This window comes from Macaca nemestrina, chromosome 13, assembly GCF_043159975.1.
Source record: "Macaca nemestrina isolate mMacNem1 chromosome 13, mMacNem.hap1, whole genome shotgun sequence".
Lineage (NCBI taxonomy): Eukaryota > Metazoa > Chordata > Mammalia > Primates > Cercopithecidae > Macaca > Macaca nemestrina.
In genome coordinates, this window is record NC_092137.1 from 66,953,900 (window position 1) to 66,978,493 (window position 24,594).

At 38.1% G+C, this 24,594-nt stretch overlaps 1 long non-coding RNA gene across 5 annotated transcripts in view; it reads left to right on the forward strand.

Moving 5' to 3' along the window:
• The window catches only part of LOC139357884 (uncharacterized), a 113,192-nt gene that overhangs the window by 57,008 nt on the left and 31,590 nt on the right, over window positions 1-24,594 (forward strand). For 4 of the 5 annotated variants that reach the window (XR_011611835.1, XR_011611832.1, XR_011611834.1 and 1 more), the window contains one exon: window positions 20,472-20,568. This is a non-coding gene — a long non-coding RNA (uncharacterized lncRNA). Of the gene's footprint in view, window positions 1-11,083; window positions 11,291-20,471; window positions 20,569-24,594 lie in introns of those variants that run through there. The other variant, XR_011611833.1, reaches the window with a different exon arrangement.

Here is a 24,594-nt window from a genome sequence, read left to right on the forward strand (position 1 = left end):
CATCTTTTTTGTCAATGTGTTTTATTCTCAAAATAATTTTTAAAATAGTTTTTATCTAGCTCATTTTTTAAATCTTAAAAGCAATGCATATTGATTGCAAAATAATTCAGAAAATATACATAAAAGAGATATCGTCTTTGGTACTACTGCTAAAAGTTGCTGAAGTTTGTTTTACAGGACACTTGAAAGAAGTTATTTATAAGACAGGTGTGGTGGTGCACACCTGTAATCCCAGCATTTTGGGAGGCCGAGGTAGGCGGATCACTTAAGGTCAGGAGTTCAAGACCAGCCTGGCCAACATGGTGAAACCCTGTCTCTACTAAAAATACAAAAATTAGCCAGGGCAAAGTGGTGGTGGGAGCCTGTAATCCCAGCTACTTGGGAGGCTAAGGCAGGAGAATCACTTGAGCCCGGGAGGCAGAGGCTGCAGTGGGTAGAGATCAAGCCACTGTACTCCAGCCTAGGTGACAGAGCAAGACTCCATCTGAAAAAAAAAAAAAAAAAAAAGAAGGTATTTATGCTAAAATAGGTTTAGGAAATTGGGGGTTAAACCTACATAAACAGGTTTTCTTTTGCCACAGGACTTCTCAGAGGCTTTAATATGCTGACGTGTACTATGATATTCACACAAGGGAGGTAAAATGTAGTTTCCCAAACTTATTTGATGAGAGAAGCTTTATTTCAATAGATTAGTTTTTCTTAGAACACACTTTGGTATACAGTGTTCTTTACACACACACACACACAGGGGCATACTCAAACAATCTTTATTTACTTATTACTAGGTGATTAATAATTGGATAATGAGCTTAACATATCATGGTTATCTATTCACATTAATAACTGATCCACATCATCATTTTAATGGCCGCCAAGTATACCACTGTTTTCATGCATCCTAACTTTTCAAAACAACTCCTTATTGATGGACATTTAAGCTGTTTTCATTTTTTTGCATTTGCAAATCATGCTGAATCAATACCTTTGTACATTTCTGTATATTTGTTCAATAATTTCTTTAGGATATACTCCTAACAAAGAGACTGTATGGGCCTTTTCATCTTATCTGTATTCCCAGATTAGTTTCTTTGCCTAGGAATATGACAGTTTTTAATACAATTAGGATAGTTTTTCATAATTAGGATAAAGAATTGTCCACTCATGAAGTATGAATAGGATCAGAGTAAGCTGTCAGAAAAATAGTTTCTTAAATACTTGCAATTATTCACAAGAGTAATATGCATTTATGAAGGAATAATTATTAACACTTTCTAGGATGGAAGCTTAATATAAATGATGTACAACAATTAGAAACCAAATTCTAAAAATATTATTCTCCCCTCTTCCTTCTACAGAATAAAAAAGGTTAAAAGGAACAATACCTTCCGAATTTTAAATGAAAAAGAAACACATTTTAAGTCCAAGTTAAGACGTAGAAATAGACCCCTATTTATTTGTCTCTTCTCATTAATGAAAACCTGAAGTACCCTATCCAGTGTTTTATGACTACTTTCTATCAAAAATCCCGTAAGTTATTGCATTGGAGTTTACATAGGCTGAGATCTCATCCTGCTTTGAATAAAAAGTCAGAAAGCAAATCTGTTTGACCAGATTTGCTCTGAGTATTGGAGTCTACACTGAAGCTTTTGAACAATTATATACAGGACTGAGCAAAGGCTATTGTTTGCTTATGTGGTAGATTGGAATCGCGAATGTTAATGTTATCCACAAGAACACTTTTTAATTTATATCAAAATTGTATAAACAGGGTCACCAGTGCTAAATGGGATGTCAATGACCTATGAAGATCAGAAAGTAAGCAAAGATCTTAAAATAAGCAAGTAACCTGAACACCTCGAGAATTGTTGTATATTGAAAGGCATTTGTTTACATAAAGAAAGGGAAAATTACTTAGTGCTAATTCAGTTTGTGGCAGGCTCCTTCTTTCTCAATCCATCAGCAAAATTGTGATGGACCAAAGTTTCACCCTGTCTGTTTTAAAGGGCTGTGGAGAAAACCAACATGAACCAATGGTTCATTCACGTCCTTTGAAATCATGGGCATTCAGAAGCTACTTCCTTTATGGGCTATTTAACTTCAGGCCAAGTTCTTTTTTTCAGGATGAGCATCACTGAGGAAAGAGGATAGCCAGGAAACTTGAGCAAGATTAAAGGAGTAAGATACAGCCGGCAGGAAGAGGTAGGTAGATTCACTGAGGACATGTTCAGGGATTTCTTTGAAGCCCAAACTCCCAACTTTAAAAGGAATTCCAGACAGATGGAGAACAAATGGGAACATGTTTTGGGGTGGGTGAGCCACATGTTTTGGTTTCAGGGGTGAAGGAGTGATGCATCCAAAAAACGTTTGTGTAAAAAGAGGAGAATGAATTAAGAAAAAGAAACACTATTTTTATTATGACTTATTAGATACATATGATTATGGATCTGAAACTGAGGTAAATTAAAAATTCACCAAAATATGGTCATCTTCCCTTATCCTTGGGGATACATTCCAAGAACCTCAGTGGATTTCTGAAACCACAGGTGGTGCCAAACCCGATTGCTGTCAATTGAAACACATTTTTGTTCATTTCTTCCACAAATTTAATGCCTTTTCTATCTTAATTATTTATCACACACTGTAACCTTAACATTTGTAGCTAAGGTGTGACAGCAAAACTGGTACAAATTTGTTTTTCCTTCTTCACAATTATTGGATAGAAGATTTATTCTTACCATAGATCTTAGCATCCCCAGCATAGGATTTTTTTCTTTCCTTATTAAGTCCAGAACTTTCATCTTTTCACTTAAAGGAAGTAATTTATACCTTCTTTTTGGTGTATTCGAATGGCTAGCATCATTACTCTTGCCTTTAGGAGCCATTATTAAGTAAAAGAAGAGTTACTTGAACACAGCACTGGGATGCTGCAAGAGTCCATTTGATAACCGCACCAGTTACTATTAATAGGTGACTGACTGGAGGGTAGTGTAGACAGCCTTCCAAGTCACTAAGGACGTGATTCCAGAGGCAGTGTAGTCTAGCAACTGTTGCTCTGTGGTCATACTGCCTAGATTTGGATCCAGGCTCTTCAAGTTACACTGCATGACTCTCAGGAGGTAATTTGGCCTCTCTGTGCCTGACTTTCCTTATCACTAAAATGAAAGTAATAATAGTTTCCACCTGCTAGGTTAGCTGTAAAGAGTAAATGAGCTATTAGGTGCAATGTGCTTAGAACAGTGCTTGACACATGTAGTAAGTCCTCAATGAACGTTAGTCTATTTGTTTGAATAAAGACCCACTGGATCTTTATATAAGCTGGATATACTTCTTGTTCTCCCTCCCTTCCCTCCCTCCCCCTCCCTTGCTTTCTTCCTTCTTTCCTTCCTTCTTTCCTTCCTTCCTTCCTTCTTTCACTTTCTCCTTTCTTCTTTCCTCCCTCCCTTTGTCCCTCCCTCCCTCCCTCCCTTCCTTCCTTCCTTCCTCTTTCTTTCTTATCTTTCTGTCTTTCAACAGGGCCTTACTTAGTGGCCTAGGCTGGAGTTCAGTGGCTCAATTTCGGTTCATTGCAGCCTCATACTCCTTGGTTTAAGCAATCCTCTCTGCTCAGCCTCCCAAGTAGCTGGGAACACAGTCATGTGCCACCACGTCTGGCTAATTTTTTGATTTTTTCTTTTTTGTAGAGATGGAGTCTGTGTTGCTCCTGGGCTCAAGAGATCCTCCTGCCTCAGGCTCCCAAAATGCTGAGATCACAGGTGTGAGCCACAGGGCCTAGCCACCATTCCTTTTGATATCTTAATTTATTTGGTTCTTAATGACTGTTTTTTTTTGTCAAGAGTCACTTCTCAAAATATAAAGTCTATTAATGATTTATATTTGAGTGGACCCACCCCAAAGCTGCTATAATTAATAAATACTACAGCAGGGTTTAATTTGTTTCCATATTTACTCAATGGGATACCACTTTGGGGGAAGAGCAAGAAGTGCTGAACCAGTGGGAAGCATCCTAGGACAAACCTAACTCACCCTTTTCTACTTTATACTAAACAGCCTACCAATTATAATTTTGCTAATTGCAAGGAAAATGTTAAGCCTACAATTTTTTATGCAAAGCACTAAAGAAAGAACATGCTAATACAATTCTGTGAGATAAAATAGAAGGTTGTGATACGTTTTCTGGCTCCTTGCCTGAACCATGGGAAGAAAAAAGTGTCTTATTTGAAGGCAGTCATGAAAGGGGAGGAGCTCATGAAAGAGTCGCATAGGTTGATTGTGAAAAACATGATGTGGAGGAATTCCAGAGTCTCTGTTTTAGTTGCATGCTGTGGAAAGCCTAGTTAGCATAGAGCTGAGGATGAATCCCAAACAACCACATGCTTGAGGCATCAAAAGACAGAGACAGGAAAGGAAGGACAGGCAGGCACGAGCGCGCGCGCGCACACACACACACACACACACACACACTCTCTCTCTCTCTCTCTCTCTCTCTCTCTCAAAGGAATTATTTTAAAGCAGTAAACGTGTCTTTTACTGAAATACCAAATTTTATTTTATGGGTTTTTTTTTTGTTTTTGAGTTATATATGTCAGAGAAGGGCACTCTCATCCTCTCAATGTTTGAGTTTGTTCCAGTGTTGATCCAATCCTAACTGCAAGATTTGTTCAGTGAACAAAGACATGCATCTTTAAAGCCAAAGGTCGTTTCCTTAAAACAGTGATTCTCAAACTTTTCGATCTCATATCCTTATACAACTTTTTAAAATTATTGAGAATTTCATTTTGTTATTATATCCATTGATATTTACCATATTAGAAACTGGAACTGAGAAAAAACTACTTATTCACTTATCTAAATCCCATTTCAGATTTTGACAAATTTTTTTTTGTGAAAACATATTTTTCAAAACAAAAAAATAACGAGAAGAGTGGCAAAATGTTCAGCTTAATAGATGACAGACTCTCATATCAGTTTCTCGATTTAATTTGTTTTGTATTTCATGTCATGTAGTCTCTAGAAAACTCTGCTGTACTATAATGAGAGAACAAGAATGAAAATGGAAAGAACACTTTAGTATTTTGGGGGAAATAGTTTTGAATTCATAGACTTCCTGAATATGTCTCAGGAATACCCCGGGAATCTCCATACCGCACTTGGAGAGCTACTATCCCAGGACAAAGTCGTATGCTTGGTCAAGACTGAGTGGCCTGATTTAATTGTTGCTGTTGTTATTGCATAACTATAGGTTATTGGTTTTAAAAAGCCCATCTCTTCACACTCTGAATTTGGAAATATCTTACATTGAGAATGACTTACAACAGCTGTTGGCCCAGTGGCAGTTGTGATGTAGTTATTACCTGCACAAGCCTGAATTTGGTCATAGCTATTCATACATAATCTTTTTTATTGAATTATCTGCGTTGTTGTTATTATGTGTTCAGAGTTTGTCATTTAAAGTCTCTTTCTCTTAGAATTTATAGTATAATATAGTTCTGAGATGAGAAGTTACTATAGAAGCAGAAAGGCAAGAAGAGAGCAGTGGGGCATCTATTTGACATTAGGAAAGCAGTTTTGGGGGAAGGAGTAGGATTCTATATTTTCTTGCACAAGAACAACAATGTGCTTCATTGTACCAAAAAAGGTACTAAGTCCACACGTATCTGTGGCTGAATTGTGTGTGGTTAGTGAGAAATGTGCAAAATGATTACCTTTCATATGCCAAACCACACACCTGAAGACACAAAAACTTGCCAAATCTCTTGGTATCGAGGAAAGATGCTGCTCAGCAATGAGAGGATGATGTGACCAATTTACGTGTCATGCAGGATTATCATTAAGGTAGGGTGTCATTACTTAATTGGCAGCCTTTTTCCTTTCTTAGAGGTTCATGAAATAATTCATGTCTTTCCATTGATGACACCTTAGGATGGATACAATACTCACAACGACATTTTTAACTGGTGTATTAGTTTCCTAGACTTGTGATAACAGGTTACCACAAACCAGGTGGCTTAACACAACAGAAATTTATTCACTCACAGTTTTGGGGACTAGAAGCCTGAAATCAAGGTGTCAGCAGAGTCATGTACCCTAACACTGGTGGAATCCCTCCTTTCCTCCTTCTAGTTTCTGATGGTGGCTGTAATTCCTTGGTGTTTCTTGGCATGCAGGTGTATCATCCCAGTCTTTGCTTCTGTCATCACAGGATGGTCTCCTTGTGTACCTCTGTCTTCACATGGTGTTTTTCCCTCTTTGTAGGGACACCAGTCATATTGGATTAAGGGCTCACCCTACTCCAATATGACCTCATCTTAACTAATTACAACTATAAAATCTCTATTTCCAAAAATGTCACATTCCGTAGTACTGGGGGTTAGGATTTCAACATGTCTTTTGGGAGGCTATAATTCAGCCCATAACAACAGGTAAGGAACACAGCATTTCTATGCCTGTGGCAGAGAAAATTCTATGAGTTTCCAAATTCTATTTTGTATCCCTCTCTCCTGGGCACAATAAAGATTTTATTTTCCAGTTCCCTTGCAGTAAAGCAAGAGTGTGTAATCAATTATGGGCAATGAAATATGAGAATAAGTGGCATGTGTCATTTCTGGGCTGAGGCAGTAAAAAGCTGCCGTGTGAGTTTTCAGTTTCTTGATTTTCCTCAGGTAGTGAGTGTAAGACCAATGTGTTGAGCTAGCAAAGCACAGGATCACAGCAGCCTGGATCTCTGAGTCACTATATGGATGATGAAGCACTACACTGTTGAGTCTGACCTAAAGCAATCTTTATATTGTGAGAAATTTGTGTGTGTTAAACCACTGAGATTTTGGAGTCGTTTGTCACAGAAGCATAATCTAGTCTATCCTGATTAACACATGAAGATGCACCAAAAGGTAGAGGATGGCATGAAGTGATGAATTTCCAATTAACTTTCTATAGCCATATCTATAAATTCTTTCGAAGGATGAAATACTCCTTTTAACATTCAAAAATCAATCAATGTTACACACCACATCAACAGAATAAAGGACAAAAACTACATGATTATCTCAATAGATGCAGAAAAAAACATTTGACAACATCCAACACTTTGTTATGATGAAAACACTGAACAAATGAAGGCAAGTCAACTTTCTCAACCTAACAAAGGGCATCTACAAAAAATCCATCACTATGATCATATATAATGGTGATTTCCCCCTGAGATTAAGAACAAAATGAGAATGTCCACTCTCATCAGTTCTGTTCGACATTTGTACTGGAGGTTTGCTAGCCAGAGCAATTAAGCAAGAAAACAAGATAAAGGCATCCAGACAGGAAGGGAAAACGTAAAACAATTTTTATTCACATGTGATATGGTCTTACGTGTAAAAATTTGAAGGAACCCACAAAAAATGATTAAATATAATAAATTAATTGAGCAAAGTTGCAAGGTACAAGCTCAATATATGAAATCAATTTTATTTATATGTATTAGCAATGAACAAGCCAAAGTGAAGTTAAGAAAACAACTCAATTTATAATAGAATTAAAAGAATAAAATTCTTGGGAATACATTTAAAAAGTGCAAGATGTGAACACTGAAAACAATAAAACATTATTGAAAGATATTAAAGAAGATCTAAATAAATGGAAATGTATCCCATGTTCATAGATTGGAAGACAGTATTGGGTTTTGTTTGTTTGTTTGTTTACTTTCTTAAGTTGTATTTTAGGTTCAGGGGTACATGTCAAAGTTCGTTACATAGGTAAACTCATGTCAGAGGGGTTTGTTATACAGATTATTTCATCACCTGTGAATTAAGCCCAGTGCCCAATAGTTATATTTTCTGCTCCTGATAATATTGCTAAGGTGATAATACTCCCCCAAATTGATCTATAGATTCACACAATTCCTATTAAATTCCAGTTGCCTTTTTTTTTGGTAAAAGTTGATAACTAATGTTAAAATACATATGGAAATTCAAGGGACCCAGAACACCTAGAACAACCCTGAAAAACAGCAAAGATGGAGGACTCACTCATCAGAATAAAATTAACAGGCTCACACACACTGCTTTTCAGAAAAGCAACATCTTTATTTTAAACATAAAATTAATATATTCTTACTTGTGCTAGTCAGGATAGGCAAGGTCATTCTTCATGAACAAACTCTCCAAATCTTAAAAGTTTAGAATAATAAGAGTTCATTTTTTGCTCTAATTAAGTGTCCACTGGGGATTGGCTGAGAGCTTAGATCCACATCTCATTTCCGAACCTAGACTGATGGAGCAGTCACTATCTCAAACTTGAGCCCCATCTCAAGGTTTTGTGTCAACAGAAAAGAGCTCAGAAGGATCCTGCACCAGCTATAAAGCATTCCAGCCTGGAAGTGACACATACCATTTTTGCTTATAATTCTTTAGAAAGAACCAATCACGTGGTGCCACCCAACCACAAGGAGTCTGGTATAATTCTTTCATGGGCTACCATAACAAGGAAATGCAACTCTGTAGTGAAGAGATAGCTTATCTCTTGTAAGAAAATCAAATGATACAAAACCATTTCACTCAGTAATACCCCGGAGATTATCACCGTTAACAAGGTGGCATATATTTTCTAGACTCTTGTAGGAATATACATATCCACACATACACAATTTAATTTTAAAAATCACACTAGAAATATCATTCTAAAATCCGTTCCTCCCTGGGCCCCCAATCATATAACAGTCACATTTCTCCACGAAAAGACATATAATTTTACCTCACATCTTTTAGCTGCTGCAGGCTAGGATGGACTGTGATTTACTTCATTTACTCTGTATAGAGTTATATTTCGTTTCTTTCTAGTTTTTGATATTATTAAACACTTTGTAATCAATACTTTTGCACATGTATCTTAGCTAACAGTAAATGTTTATGACTGACTGAATAAAGATGTCAACAAATGAATGAATGAAGATAATCAATCACCAGTGATTTAAGACTCCAAACACACCATGAGAGAAGTAAAAAATGCATTATTCTAACCTTTTTCACGTTGTTCAGCATGTTCCAGAATGGCAATAAAGGCAGAGGAATTCTTAACTAAGCTAATGTAGCAGTTCATTCACATTAGCGTTTCCAGAGTTCGTTGTACCCCTGGATTCCTGTTCAAGTAAAAAATTTTTTGATTATAAAACTTAATATCCACTCTGAGAGCCTGTGGAAATTGAAAGTAGATGGCAATGTTATTGCCGGAAGTCTGAAGCTCCCAAGACATGAACAAGATGGTAATGTGACCCCTCATTTACTTTTTATCTTCAGCTTCAATTTTTTAGTCATCATGTATCTAGAATGACTAGTGATTTAAATGAGAAATTGGAATCTACAGATAATCTGAGTTTTAGTAGTTTAAACCAATCACCAGTGCACCAGCTTGAAAAGCTTTGTGACTTTGACTATGGAGCTATTTACAGTCCCAGGAGGAAAGTGTCTTTGGCAGCTCTCAGTTTTGATGGGTTAAGTAGTTTGTAGTTGGTTTTGGAGGGGGTGTTACTGTGGAAGATAAATGAGTTCCTCAGTTTATGAACTTACTCCCCAGGCTGCTCAACTCAGCTAAGCTCTCCTGGCAACTGCTCGATGGGGTTCTCACTGTGAGACAGTCAGCACCGTGCTTGAAGCCCTGCAGGAAAAACAAACCCCACTGAACCAACCAAAATACTTGAGAGAACTTCAGTAGTTTCAGTAAATCCTAAATCAGAGAAGATGGGATGTGTGTGAGTGTGTGTGTGCGTGTGTGTGCGCGTGCATGCTTATCATACATCCTTATTCACGTGAACTTTATAAGGACTCATCATAAAAGATGACTGAAAGCAACCAGAAAAACATTCTTCTTAGGCTGATCTATTTCATTTTCAATTCAAGCTGTATATAGTATGCATAGCACATTTTAAAGATCTGTTTAATTTTGGCAATTATATTTGAGTAGTTATTTTCTTAGTCTCTCTCTGTGTGTGTGTATGTGTGACAAGGGGCGGGGGGAGGGAGGGAGAGAGAGAGAGAGAGAGAGAGAGAGAATTTGGCCAAGGAGATAATAAGGGGGAAGGTAAATAATATGAGGAATTGAAGCAAATTATTATGTCTGATTTGGGAATATAGAACAGGAATGTATCAATTAACTAGGAATGCACTACAAAATGCCATAGATTGGGCTTATTTCTTACAGTCCTAGAGATAGAGAATTTTAAGATCAAGGTTCCAGCAAGGTAGGCTTCATTCTGAACCTTTTTCTCATGGCTTGTAGGCAGCCACCATCTGAATGTGTGCTCACATGACTTTTTTGTATGAGCACATGGAGAGAGAGAGGTAGAGAGAGGTGTGGGGGGGAGGAGGCAGCACATTAGCTCTCCAGTGTGCTTTCTTGTAAGGGCACTAATCCCATCATGAGTGCTCCTCTCATTACTTCATCTAATCCTAATGATCTCCCAAAATCCCATCTTCAAACACCGTCACGCTGGAGGTTAGAGTTTCAACCAATGAATTTAGGGATGCACAAACATTCATTCCATAATAAGAGGTGTTAAATTCTTTGCTCACTAATCAGTCCCCAAAAATTTCCTAGGAAACTGAAGTTTAAAACATTTCTATTTTGGACAATCTCCAGGTTAAAAATCTCCACTCTGAAAATGATGTCTACACAAACATTCTTTGTTGCCCCTCCATCTTACACAGGGTTGAACGTCTTCACTTTCATTCCCACCCTGATCTCTTACATCAAATCCTTGTGAAGTTTTTAAAATGGTAGAGTCAGATAAAGATTAAAGAAAGAAGCAGAGAAAAGCAAATTTGAGAAACTGTTTCCAGGGGCCAACCCTGGATACTCTCCTGTTTGCCAATTTCCTACTGCTGCTACCCAAACCTTTAATTTGACTTCACTTTCTTACCTGTCTGAAATTTGACAATTAACGATGCATTTAAGCTAACAAGCATTAGCATTTTAAAAATGCAAATGTGTGTGTGTGTTTGTGTATGTGTTGAGGAGAATGTCATGTTAATAGACTATTAATTATTTTGACAATAGTAGGATATTGGTCAATCCAAGTCCTTTTCTTTCTAGCAGACGGTTGAAGCTAACTGCACTGAGATCACAGAAGTTGTATGAAGAGGAAGAGATGGAGTATGGAGAAGTGGATATGGGGAGAGGTCAGAATCGTGCACCAATGTGTTCACCCCAGTACACATGGCAACTCAAAAGGCTCATTTCCCATAATGGACACTGTATAAATATTTGTCGGATGAGTGAAATGAAGAAAGACTATTGAAGTGTCTTTGCAGTAAATACTAAAAGTTGGGTGTTGGGTCTTATAAAACGATGCTGACACAGCATAACAACTTCTTTTAACCTTTGCCAAGATTTCCTGAGTGTAACTCCCTGTTTATCTTTCTTTTGATTTTCTATCAGTACATCCTGAGCTTGATCTTGGGGGTTATCCGACATGTTATTATCACTTAGATAAACTGTTCACTCTCTGTAACTTGCACCTGAAAATGAACAAGGCCAGCCTCTTGCAGAAAAGGGATGACCTTTGTCACGTGCATAATTTACAAATATTTTCCCCATTCTGTAGGTTGTTTATTTATTCTGTTGATGGTTTCTTTCATTGTGTATGCAGAAGCTCTTTTGTTTAGCTAGATCCCATTTGTCAGTTTTTGCTTGCAATTGCTTTTGGCATCTTCCTCATGAAATATTTGCTTATTCCTATGTCCAGAATGTTATTGCCTAGGTTGTCTTCCAGGATTGTTATAGTTTTGGGTTTTACATTTAAATCTTTAGTCCATATTGAGTTTATTTTCATATGTGGAATAAGGAAGGGGTCCAGTTTTGATCTTCTTCATGTGGCTAGCCAGTTATCCCAGCACCATTTATTGAATAGGGAATCCTTTCCCCATTGCTTGTTTTTGTCAGCTTTGTTGAAGATCATATAGTTGTAGGTGTGTGGCCTTTCTCATAAGGGCTCTCTATTCTGTTCCATTGGTCTATGTGTCAGTTCTTGTACTAGTGCCATGCTGATTGGGTTACTGTAGCCTTATAGTAGAGTTTGAAGTCAGGTAATATGATGCCTCCAGCTTTTTTTTTTTTTTTTTTTTTTTTTTTTTGCTTAGGATTACCTTAGCTATTCAGGCTCTTTTTTGGTTCCATATTAATTTTAAAATAGTTTTTTTCTAGTTCTGTGTAGAATGTCATCGGTAGTTTAATAGGAATAGCATTGAATCTATAAATTGCTGTGGGCAGTATGGTCTTTTAAATAATATTGATTCTTCCTATCCATGAGCATGGCATGTTTTTCCATTTGTTTGTGTCATCTCTGATTTCTTTGAACAGTGTTTTTTAATTCTCCCTGTAGAGATCTTTCACTTTCCTGGTTAGCTGTATTCCTAGGTGTTTTATTCTTTTTGTGGCAGTTGTGAATGGGATTGCATTCCTAATTTGGCTTGCAGCTTGGTTGTTGTCGGTGTATAGGAATACTAGTGATTTTATCCTTTGCTTTTGTATCCTGAGATTGTTGAAGTTGTTTATCAGCTTAAGGAGCTTTTGGGCAGAGACTACGGGGTTTTCTCAATATAGAATCATGTCATCTGCAAAGAGTAATTTCCTCTTTTCCTATTTGGATACCCTTTATTTCTTTCTGTTGCCTGATTTCCCTTGCCAGGACTTTCAGTACAAATGTTGAATAGGAGTGGTGAGAGAGAGCATCCTTGTCTTGTGCCAGTTTTCAAGGGGAATGTTTCCAGCTTTTGCCTGTAAAGTATGTTGCTGGCTGTGGGTTTGTCATAGATGGCTCTTATTACTTTGAGGTATGTTCCTTCAATACCTAGTTTATTGATAATTTTTAATGAAAGGGGTATTGAATTTTATCCAAAGACTTTTCTGCATTTGTGGTTTTTGTCTTTAGTTCTATTTACGTGATAAATCATATATATTGATTTGCGTATGTTGAACCAACCTTGCATTCACTCAAGTAGGGATAAGGCCTACTTGATTGTAGTGGATAAACTTTTTGATGTGCTGCTGGATTCAATTTGTCAGTATGTTGTTGAGGGATTTTTGCATTGATGTTCATCAAGGATATTGGCTTGACATTTTCTTTTTCTGTTGTGTCTGCCAGGTTTCAGTATCAGGATGATGCTGGCTTCATATAATGAGTTAGGGAGGAGTCCCTCCTTCTCAAATTTTGGAATAGTTGCAGTAGGAATGGTACCAGCTCTTCATTGTACATCTGGTAGAATTTGGCTGTAAATCCATCTGGTCCTGGGCTTTTTTGGTTGGTGGGCTATTTATTACTGATTCAATTTCAGAGCTTGTTATTGGTCTGTTAATGGATTCACTTTTCCCTGGCTCAGTCTTGGGAGGGTGTATGTGCTCAGGAATTTATCAATTTCTTCTAGATTTTCTAGTTTATGTGCGTAGTGGTATTCATAATATTCTCTGATGGTTGTTTGTATTTCTGTGGGGTCAGTGGTATTACCTCCTTTGTCATTTCTAATTGTGCTTATTTTGATCTTCTCTCTTTTCTCCTTTATTGTCTAGCTAGTGGTCTATCATTTTATTTTATTTTTTCAAAAAATGCAACTTCTGGATTCACTGATATTTTGAATGATTTTTCCTGTCTCAACCTCTTTCAGTTCAGCTCTGATTTTGGTTATTTCTTGTCTTCTGCTAGCTTTGGGGTTGGTTTTCTCTTGGTTCTCTAGTTCTTTTAGTTGTGATGTTAGGTTGTTAAATTGATATCTTTCTAACTCTTTGATGTAGGCACTTCATGCTATAAATTTTCCTCTTAACACTGCCTCAGCTGTGTCCCAGAGATTCTGGTATGCTGTATCTTTGTTCTTACTACTTTCAAAATAACTTCTTGATTTCTATCTTAATTTCATTATGTGTCCAAAAGTCATTCAGGAGCAGCATACTCAATTTTCATAAAGTCATATGATTTTGAGCAAATTTCTTAGTCTTGGTTTCTAATTTGATTTTGCTGTGGTCTGACAGAGTGCTTGTTATGATTTCAGTTCTTTTGCATTTGCTGAGCAGTGTTTTGTGTTTATGTGATTGATTTTACAGTATGTGCCATGTGGCGATGGGAAGAATGTATCTTCTGTTGTTTTTAGGTGGAGAGTTCTGTAGATGTCTAGCAGGTCTGTCTGTAGATGTCTAGCAGGTCCATTTGATCCAGTGCTGAGTTCAGGTCCTAAATATCTTCGTTAATTTTTTACCTTGATGATTTATCTAGTACTGTCAGTGGGGTGTTGAAGTACCCCACTATTATTGTGTGGGAGTCTAAGTCTTTTTGAAGGTCTCAAAAAACTTGCTTTATGAATCTGGGTGCTCCTGTGTTGGTTGTATACATATTTAGGATAGTTAGGTCTTCTTGTTCAATTTGATCCTTTACCATGATGTAATGCCCTTCTTTGTCTTTTTTTGACATTTGTTTGTTTAAAGTCTGTTTTGTGTGAAATTAGATTGCAACACTTGCTTTTCTTCTGTTTTCTATTTGCTTAGGAGATTTTTCTTCTTCCCTTAATTTTGAACTTATGTGTGTCATTGCATGTGAGGTGTGTCTCTTAAAGATAGCATACCAATGGGTCTCAGTTCTTTATCTACCTTGCCACTTAGTGCCTTTTAATTAAGGCATTTAGCCCACTTACATTCAAGGTGAGTATTGATATGTGTAGATTTGGTCCTAGTATCATGTTAGCTGGTTATTTTGCAGACTTATTTATGTGTTTGCTTTACAGTGTCATTGGTCTGTGTATTTAAGTATGTTTTTGTAGTAATTGATAATGACCTTTCCTTTCCACATTTAGCACTTCTTTCAGGAGACCTTGTAAGGCAGGTCTAATGATGATGAATTCTCTCAGCATTTGCTTGTCTGAAAAGGATCTTATTTCTCCTTTGAATATAAAGCTTAGTTTGGATAGCTATGAAATTCTGTGTTGGAATTTGTTTTCTTTAAGGATGTTGGCTATAGGCTCCCAATTTCTTCTGGCTTATAAGGTTTCAGCTGGGAGGTCTGCTGTTAGTCGGATGGGCTTCCATTTGTAGGTGACCTGACCTTTCTCTCTAGCTGCCTTTAACATTTTTTATTGCATTTTGACCTTGAAGAATCTGATGATAATGTGTCTTGAGGATGATCTTCTTGTGAAGTATCTTACCTAGGTTCTCTGCATTTCCTGAATTTGAATATTGACCTCTCTAGCTAGGCTGGGGAAGTGCTCGTGGATGATATCCTGAAATACGTTTTACAAGTTGCTTATACTCTCCCCATTTCTTTCAGGGATATCAATGAGTCATAGATTTGGTCTCTTTACATAATCCCATATTTCTCAGAGATTTTGTTCATTCCTTTTTATTCTCTTTTCTCTATTCTTGTCTTACTGTTTTATTTCAGAAAGCCAGTCTTCAAGCTCTGAGACTCTCTCTTCCACTTAGTCTATTCTGCTATTAATACTTGTGACTGCATTATGAAATCCCCGTAGTTTGTTTTTCAGCTCTGTCAGGTTGGTTATGTTCTTTTCTACACTGGTTATTTTGTCTGTCAGCTCCAGCATCAGTTTACTGTGATCCTTAGCTTCCTTGGATTGGGTTTCAATGTACTCCTGCGTCTCAATGATCTTTGTTCCTATTCATATTCTGAATCATATTTCTGTCATTTCAGCCATCTCAGCCTGGTTCAGAACCCTTGCTGGAGAGGTGGTGTGGTCATTTGGAGGAAAGGAGGCACTCTGGATTTTTGAGTTGTCAGGGTTTTTGCATTGCATTGGTTCCTTTTCATCTTTGTGGGCTGACGTTCCCTCAGTTTTTGAAGTTGCTGACCTTTGAAATGGGTTTTTTTCTTGTTTTATCTTATTTGATGACCTTGTGAGTTTGATTGTGGTATAAGGTTAAATTCAGCTGACTGGCTTAATTTCTGGAAGATTTTAGGGGGCCAGCGCTCAGCTCCCAACTCCTAAACCGTGTGCTCTAAATCTGGGGTACTTGTATCAGGCTCCAACTTTGTTCTTTGGCTCCTCAAGGTTAGGAATCCACTGTGGTGGGGGTGCTGAGGTGGTCCCAGACTGCTGGTCACTACACTCTAATTGGTAGTGTCATCCAGTTTCATAGTGTGGTGACAGTGGAATCTGTCCTAGTTCATATGTGCTAGCAACAGCTGCAGTGGCAGTGAAGTGGGGTGCACCCTCCTCAGCTGCAGCAGGGTGCTAATGGATGCCAAGGTGCCTGCCTCCGTGCAGGTATTCACCACAGTAGTGGAGGCAACATGTCTCAAGGGGACCAGGGGCTCCTGCTGGCAACTGTGTTTACAGTTGTGCTGATGGTGGTGTTGGCACGGGGTGGAGCACCAGCAGGCACAGGTCTGTGTGTGTTCTCTGCACTGCAGGCCAGGGTGGTCGCTCAGGGCAGGGGAGGGTCTGCTGTTTTCTGTACCTAGTTTCACTCTCGCAGCAGTGTTGGTGCAAGAGCAGGGCACTGGTGGGGTTGGGGCTTACTGGCTCTGTGCCTGTCAGGACTCCGACTGCAACGGCAGTCAGTATGGGGAAGTGGGATGGGCTGCACTCTCACTGCAGCAGGGGCAGGGCAGGGTGCATGCACACGCAGCATTGGTGGGGTAAGGAAGGCAATACCGGCCTGTGTACACAAGTCCAGCAAAATAATGTGGGTAGTTGCTGTGGGCACAGGGGAAGCTGCTGTGTGGGGAGTGGTTGAGCTGGTGCATGGCCATGGGGGCCACCCTGCTGGAGCACTCCACTGGTTCGGCATGGTTGCCAGTACAGGAGCTATGATGTGGGTTCCCAGGGCACCTGAGGCTGCCTTGCAAGCAGGCCTGGCCAGGCTGGGGCGGCAGGAGAGGTCAGCAGACCAAGGAGTGCCCAGATCAGACCAGGCTGATCTGATGGGTAAGATCAATCTGTAAAGTTCAGGTCCGACAGTTCTTTTAGGGCTAAAGTCTCCTATGGGAGCTACTTGACCCTAGGCGGATGGCCGTCTCTGGCTGTGCTTTGCTACAGATGCAGTGGCACCAAAACATCGGAGTTCCACATCATTGCTGCCCCTACCACTTCTCTAAGCAGCTCTCCCTGCCAACTCGAGTGGTGGTCGAGGGGTCTCCTCCTGCAGTGATTCCAGAGCCCTGTGGTGAGAGTCAGTTGCTCCTTGCCAAGAGTTACTGGAAGCCAGGAATAAGTCCTGGTGCACAGTAGCCCTGTGCAGGGTTCCCAGCTTTGTCTCCCTTCAGCCCATCTTCTGTGTCTTCCCTCTGTCCATCCTCGGGGCCTTCACTCTGAAGCTCTGTTAGGAGATGTCTTGGTCCCTCTGTGGCAGCTGTTCTAGTTGGCTGCATCTAGTCGGCCATCTTGCCCTCTCTCTGAATCCATACTTTCTATGGAAAGATTTTCCTAGCCATACCCATCTTTGGCTTAATTTCATTGATATATTTATTTTTATGTAACCTTTAAAAAAGTGCATTATAAGTTATCTATAAATTACCTACAATAGAATACACAGATCTTAAAGGTCAATTTGATGAATATTGACAGTCACAGTTTCATGTGTAACCACCACACAAAACAATATATAGGACATTTTTATCATTCAGAAACTTCTATCCTTCCACTTTACTGTCAACTGCCACACCCCACTCACATACAACTGCTTTCTAACAACTATAACTAAAGATTAGTAGTGTCTGTTCTCAGACTTCATGTAAATAGAAACATACAGTATACACACACACACACACACACACATATATATCTATATGTTTCTGTCTTCTTTGTATCAGTATGATGATTTTGAGGTTCATTCATGATGCTTTGTGTAACAGTATATTGCGCCTTTTTACTGTTGTGTAGTATTCCATTGCACAGATTTACCTGAGTTTTAAAGGGGCTTTCCAGGAATAAGAACCTTTTCTCAAAATATGAATTAGAATATAATGACTGAAAGAGAAATGTAGAACTAAAGGGCAGAATGATCTGTGTTGAGTACTCACTGTGGATTTCCTGTCATATTTCTCTCCTTATTTAGGGACTCATCATTAATAGTGTCAGTGGATTTCTTCTTTCCTCTGTGTGTCAACTGCAGACCTACACTTGATAGCATTTTGGCCACTAACCTTGCTTAACCTTGCGCTAACCCTCTTTCTATCAATTTCAGACTCCCACACCTGGGTGCCAGACCCACACAACTGTTCCTATCACTGCTACTCCAGCTCCTCAGACATGCTATCAGCCAAGGAACTCCTTTGCCCAATTCCCTCTAAGAACTGCAAGATGCAGCAGCAGTCCCACATCCTCGGCTGCATGTATCTGGCATGCAGGTGTTAGTTTTTATAGTGCACCAGGTGGGAGAGATGCCACTGGAGTAGGCGAGGTTCCCAGGTCCCTTTTTTGGGGATTGCTCTTTTCGTGTCCTCGCACATACTGATCTGACTGTCAAGACAGACCGAGCTGGGTAGCTGAGGACAGAGGGGAAGGAACAGTGCTCTTCATCTTGGGACTTGTCTTTGAGAGGCAACTGAACAATTTCTGATCAATTACTGAATAGCACAAGCCTGGATTCTCCAGAGAGGTGATTATGACATGAAATAAGCACACTCTACAGGTGTTTCTCAGATGCATAACTCCAAATATACAGTTTTAAAGAAGTCATAAAATAAATGATTTTCCCAGAGAAACTGAAATTATATTCTGAAGGGTGACTTGGCATGATGTCCAGTTAGTTGATATATGACTTCTTGCAGGTATTCCTTTGCATCCCTGCTGCAGTGAAGAAAGCCATTACTACCAGGGAGAAGCGTGGGATTAGTCAGTGGCACATGGCTGTCACCACTTGTCTTACACTGTTGTTAATTTGTTTAACAATTCTGCTTAGCCATTTATTCACACAGTATTCCTTAGCAGCAAGGAGAAAAGTATCAGGGCAACCAAGCCATGGCTTGGAGCCACGACGTGTATAAATGGAAGGGTTAGTTTTACCCTACTGTTCTTTTCTTCCCCATCATTCTTTCTCCTCTCTTGAAACTCAGGCTCTCAATAGTGAATATCATGTGGTATATTTACATAATGGGATAATATGCAATGATGAAAAATGTGTAAACTAGAGTAACATGTATCAAAATGGATATATCTTTAAAAGTATGGAGTAAAACAAAAACTAAATTACCTATGTACAATATGATGCCATTCATACAAAATTTTAAAATATGCAACATGATTCTGTATGTTGTCTAGGGATAGTTATATATATGTAAATCTATAAAAATATGCTTCAGATTAATATCCTCCCAATTCAGAATCAGAGTTTCCTTTGGCTGGGGAGTTGGAGAGAGATGCACTTGGAAGGAGTACACAACTATGCTTGTAATGTTTAATTTTCTAAACTAGGCCATGACCCAAATGTATTTGGTACATTGTTATTCAGATATTTTTACATATTCAAAAATACTTTACAATAAATGAATAAAAATTAATAAAATAAGATCATTGTTGGTTTATATTGTCTAAATCGTTAAACTTCCAAAGGTTTAATATTCATTCATTTTCACCAGCTGCCAAATTCAAGATTTTGGCAAAAAAATGAGATTGGTATGGAAGTGGGTGTTCTCTTTGTTCTCTGATTTTACAACCTTTTAATGTCAATGAATTATTATTAGAAGGCAGTTTGACCCTCTGAGACAAATACATGGTATTATGTGCACCTAATTAATGATATAGGACACAGGCTTTTAGATAAATGCTGGTGTAACCCCTTTTCTCATAGAATTCTGCAATTCCTGTATTCATTTATGAAATATTTATTGAGGCTGCCATGTCTATTGCTGTGGAGTAGGTATCAGGACAGGTGCAGGTAGAAAAAAATGTCACTTTACAAAATGTGAAATACAAAATGAGAAGTAGAGAAAAAACCATGATGAATTGTAGCCAGCTTGGAAAAAGGAAATGCAGCAAAGTACAATGGACAGAAACCTGTCAGGAGCATCTGTACAAGAATGGATAAATGGGGTGTGCTGAGTCATTTCACTTTGTCTGAGTCTGGTATGGGGTACTGCAAACTGGACATGGGTCAGGGCCTTCTGGAGCTGAGATCAAACCTCTCAGACCTCAGCCCCGGGCTTGCATTCCTTTCTGGATTATCAAGATCCTGTAGCTCAGATCCTGTGAGAAGAGCCCTTTGTCTAATGAGAACCTATGAAAGCCATTCTGGGGACCATGCTGGCCTGGTCTAGAGCTGTGGGCAATGCTGACATCCAGCACACTTGAGGATGCAAGGAGCACCCTACGAGAATGGAGATGCAAAGGCAGAGGAAGAGAAATGATGCAATTTCTTTTTGAGCTAGGGAGAAGGATAGCAGAAATGAACGAGATCTGTGAGGAAATTTATATTAGGGGATAAACAAATGAGTTCTGTGCCCGCCTCTTTAAGTCTCGTCAATGCCATGTTCATTTCTCTTTTTTGATTACCAGGTAGTGCTGTCCTCAGTCTCTTGGGGCATACTTCTTTCCCGATCTGGCACAAACGACCCCTCAGGGCTTAAAGACTTGCGAATGATGGATGATCAAGGTATGCATTTCTTAATCAAGCTGCTGTATTTGCCCATCTAAAGAACTGTTTAAAAAACACATCTAGCAGATCTCTGCCTCCAGTGCTCACATATTATTTAACTCCAACTTTTACTTTTGAAAAATCTAACTAAAATCTTATTCAGGCTGTGACCAAAGGAGAGGGCAGGCTAAAAAATGTCCTATGCAGGTGAAGGGCATTTTTTTTTTTTTAATTTTCAATTCAGTTGCTGATTTTGTTAGCTGCTGTTCTGACCTTCCAGCTAACTTCAGGATTGTTTCGGTTAAGATTGAAAATGTAAATTTGCATGGCAAGAGTGCTTTTCCAAAGGATGCTGTGTAGATAGCTCTTCAAATTGTTGGATGATAATGACTATTGTCCCTTACCTTTCAAAGCTGGAGGAAGGTCTGCAGCCTGTTTACCTGCCCAGCTTATCTAGTGAGAACCTACCAAGTGTCCAGCCATGGGCTGGGTCCTTTCTACCCAATTAAACCCCTCTGACAGAATAGCAAAGATCAAGTTTCAAAAATGTTATTCTCACGTATTTACAGATATTAGGGAGCAACCCAACAAAAAACAAAACAATATTGGTAATGCTAGTCTAGAACATTCAACTTGTTTTACTCTTGCTGACATTTTCCGTCAGGAAAAGTAGTTTGATAGTGAAGTTAGTGAAATGATGGGACTTTACAAGGAGATCAGATCCACAGATAAGAAAAAAAGAAAAAAAAGAAAAAGAGCCAGATGTGCAGGTCCATGTCTGTAGTCCCAGCTACTCAGGAAATGATAGTGGGAGGATTGCTTGAGCCCAGGAGTTTAGATCAGCCTGGGCAATGTAAAAAGCCTTACCTAGTAAATCTCCAAGCAAGTCCCTCTAGAAGTATTCTGGGTACAACTGTTGTCTTCTATGGGACTTCTCTCTCATGCATTACACTGTCAGATTGATCCCCATCTCTGAAAGCCACCGTTGGGTCCCTGCTTCAGTCTGAACTCCTGGGAAATGTAGCATAGCTATTCCTCTTCAACTAAAGATTGGAAGCACTCACTTAATGGTAGGTTTATAGAATGAGAGGAAGTAGGTATTTGACCATTACTTGCCATTCTTCCCACTTGGAACATTTGGGCCTTTGGTGAGTTGTTCATAGTGGTAAGATGAAATAATAAGCCAGATTTCTACCTTACTCTTTGTTGTGCATAAGATGCTTTACTGAGTACTTCAAATTCACTAATATAAGCACTGAACTAGTCATCCAATGTACATTAATTATCTACTGAGACCAAGACCAGAGTGATCTGCTCAATCGAAAACCATTCATATCTTTGAAAAATAAAATTTACTGCTTTTATACAATTTATAATAGTTCCCCCTTTTTTGGGTACTTGATATGTGTCAAGCCCTGACATGGTGTTTTTTTCATACATTATTGTTAACCACGACAACAATACAGAGAGGTTGGTATTAACATACCTATTTCATAGATGAAGAAACTGGGGCTGAGAAATATTATGTGACTTGCTCAGACTTGTATGGACACCCAGTAGCAGCATTAGGGTAAAAACCCATTTCTTATCATATCTTGGAATCTGTTCTCTTTCCATTGAACCAAACTTCTTTCCTGTTCAAACCATCAATGTGGTCAGTCTGGACCTGGTTAGATCCCTGCAGCTGCTGAATCCACTTGCCTCGTTTGGAGCAACCAGAACAGAAATGTGTTTCATCGGCTTGAGCGAGAAAAATTCATTACAATAGATGTGCTTGTAAAGTGGCCCTCCTTTAAAAGGGATTTGCGTTTTCTATACAGCGTAGGACATTAGAAGGGTTTTGCCAAAATAATATACTTTCCAGTATGAATCCTTTTCAGGGAACTTTTGGTTGTTTCTCTCATCATTACATAGGGTATCAAGCTGAAAGCTTTGCCATCCTGGCTACTGAATCCTCAGTCACAGTAAAGTTTTAATTTTAGTTTTTACTAGCATTGAAAATGTAGCAATAAGACACATAAACAGGACATCTAATCCATGAAGTCCTTTGGTACAAGGGAGATTTTCTATCTGCCACTTGGAAAACTTGTATGAAATAAACCCCAATTTGGGGTGTTTTTGGAGGGCAAAGGGTGATGTACCCTATCTGATTGGACTTAGTGATACATTTTAACCTGTGATTTATGCAACCTGACATTGACATTCATTTAGCTCAGATTACAAGTAAAGTAATTCACTCCCTAATGAAGTGTACCCTGCATGACATATTGACCATGGGAGCTGACAATCATTGCTTTAAAACAGGCATAGGTTACACTTTCTTTTGTCATTGAAAGTAGGTTATCAGTTAATAAACTTAAAACAGGGCCTGCTGACCTGCCATTCTTCCAGAAGTGTTTTATTAGAGCATCAGAAAAGCACATACCAAAATTTACATTGTAATGGAAAAAAGAGTGAAAAACTGCATGAATTCACTGTTGTTCAGAGGAATAGCTTTTCCATGCATTTATACAAGTTCCTTCCAACTTTTTATTTTGGAAATCTTCAAACCTATAGAAAAGCAGAAAACATAGTACCGTGAACACCTGTGTACTCTTCACTTGGATTAATCAGTTAATATTTTGTCACATGTGTGTACTCTCTTTTTCATGTGTATACACACACACACACACACACACACACACAATTTTAAAGTAAATTACAGACATTATGACAATTCACTCCTAAATACTTTAGCATGAATCATCTAAGAATCAGGACATTCTTCTCTATTACCAAAATATCATTATCATACACCTAAGAAAATTAACAATTCAATAACAGAATCTAATATAAAGTCTGTATTCCAGTGTCTTCAATAGTTTCCAAATGTATTTTAAACTTATCTTTTAAAAATCAGAATGCAGTAAAAAATTTCACCTTGCATTCGGTTGTTATGCATTTATACATAATTTTGTGGGGAATAAAAGTGAAAGCACAGGAGCTTTGAGCCACAGTGACTGAAAGCACAGTGATAAAGTGTTGGTTATGTCTTATGCCGAAGTATTTTTCAAGGATCTCTCTTACAATGTATGTATCCCATGATAGTGGTCATTTTTTTTTCCAAAATATTTCGATCAATTTCCCATTTGACTATATTTAAATGGTGGGCACATGGAATATGCTACTACGTATTCATATTTTTAGAAACCTCAGTCCCATTGAATAGTTGAGTGTTTTATTCTGTTTCCATATAAACTGTAGGATTAGAATTCCAAATCTAGAGGATTTGTTCCAACCCCACTCAAAAAGAGGAAAAAAAAAAACAAAAAACAAAAAAACAAGAACTTTCCTGAGTAAAATGTTTTTCAGCATTATGTTGAAAATGAATTATAAGTTTCAAATAATTGAATTTTCTTCTAATTTAGACTTTTCCTTATACTCCTGAAAGCAAAATGTGTTGTAATTAAAAATGGAAAGAAAAATGAACATTCACTAGGGAAAATATAATGGTGTTATTACTGCCATGGACATTTGGAGATCAAGTTTAAGAAAATGGTTGAATTCAATGTTGCAAGTGCACTTCTCATCTATAATTACACATGTCTAAGGTCTTGTAAAGTGACTGTATAATTGCTTTAGAGTTGCATTTAAAGGAAATATTGAAAAACTGCATTTCATGAATTACAGTTTGCATGGATCTTATGTACTTTATTTTATGTCCTTGTACTTTCATTAGCAGTGCAAAAGCTATTGCAGAAAATAGAAGAGGGGAACTATGACCTTTTATGTTCACTTTGCAGAAGATAGTAACTTTGTTTTTAAAGAAGCAAAACAATATTATCCTCTTCCATAATAAATCATAAAAAGGCTTATGAACAATGCTATATATTTTGAAACAAAAACAAAAATATCTTGTCCATTGGTGATTGCTATTGAATTTTAAAATTAGCTAGTTTTTTCTCTGTCTTTATATGTGTATATATACACACATATATATATCTATATACACACACATACACACACACACACATATATATATATATATATTTTTTTTTTTGAGAC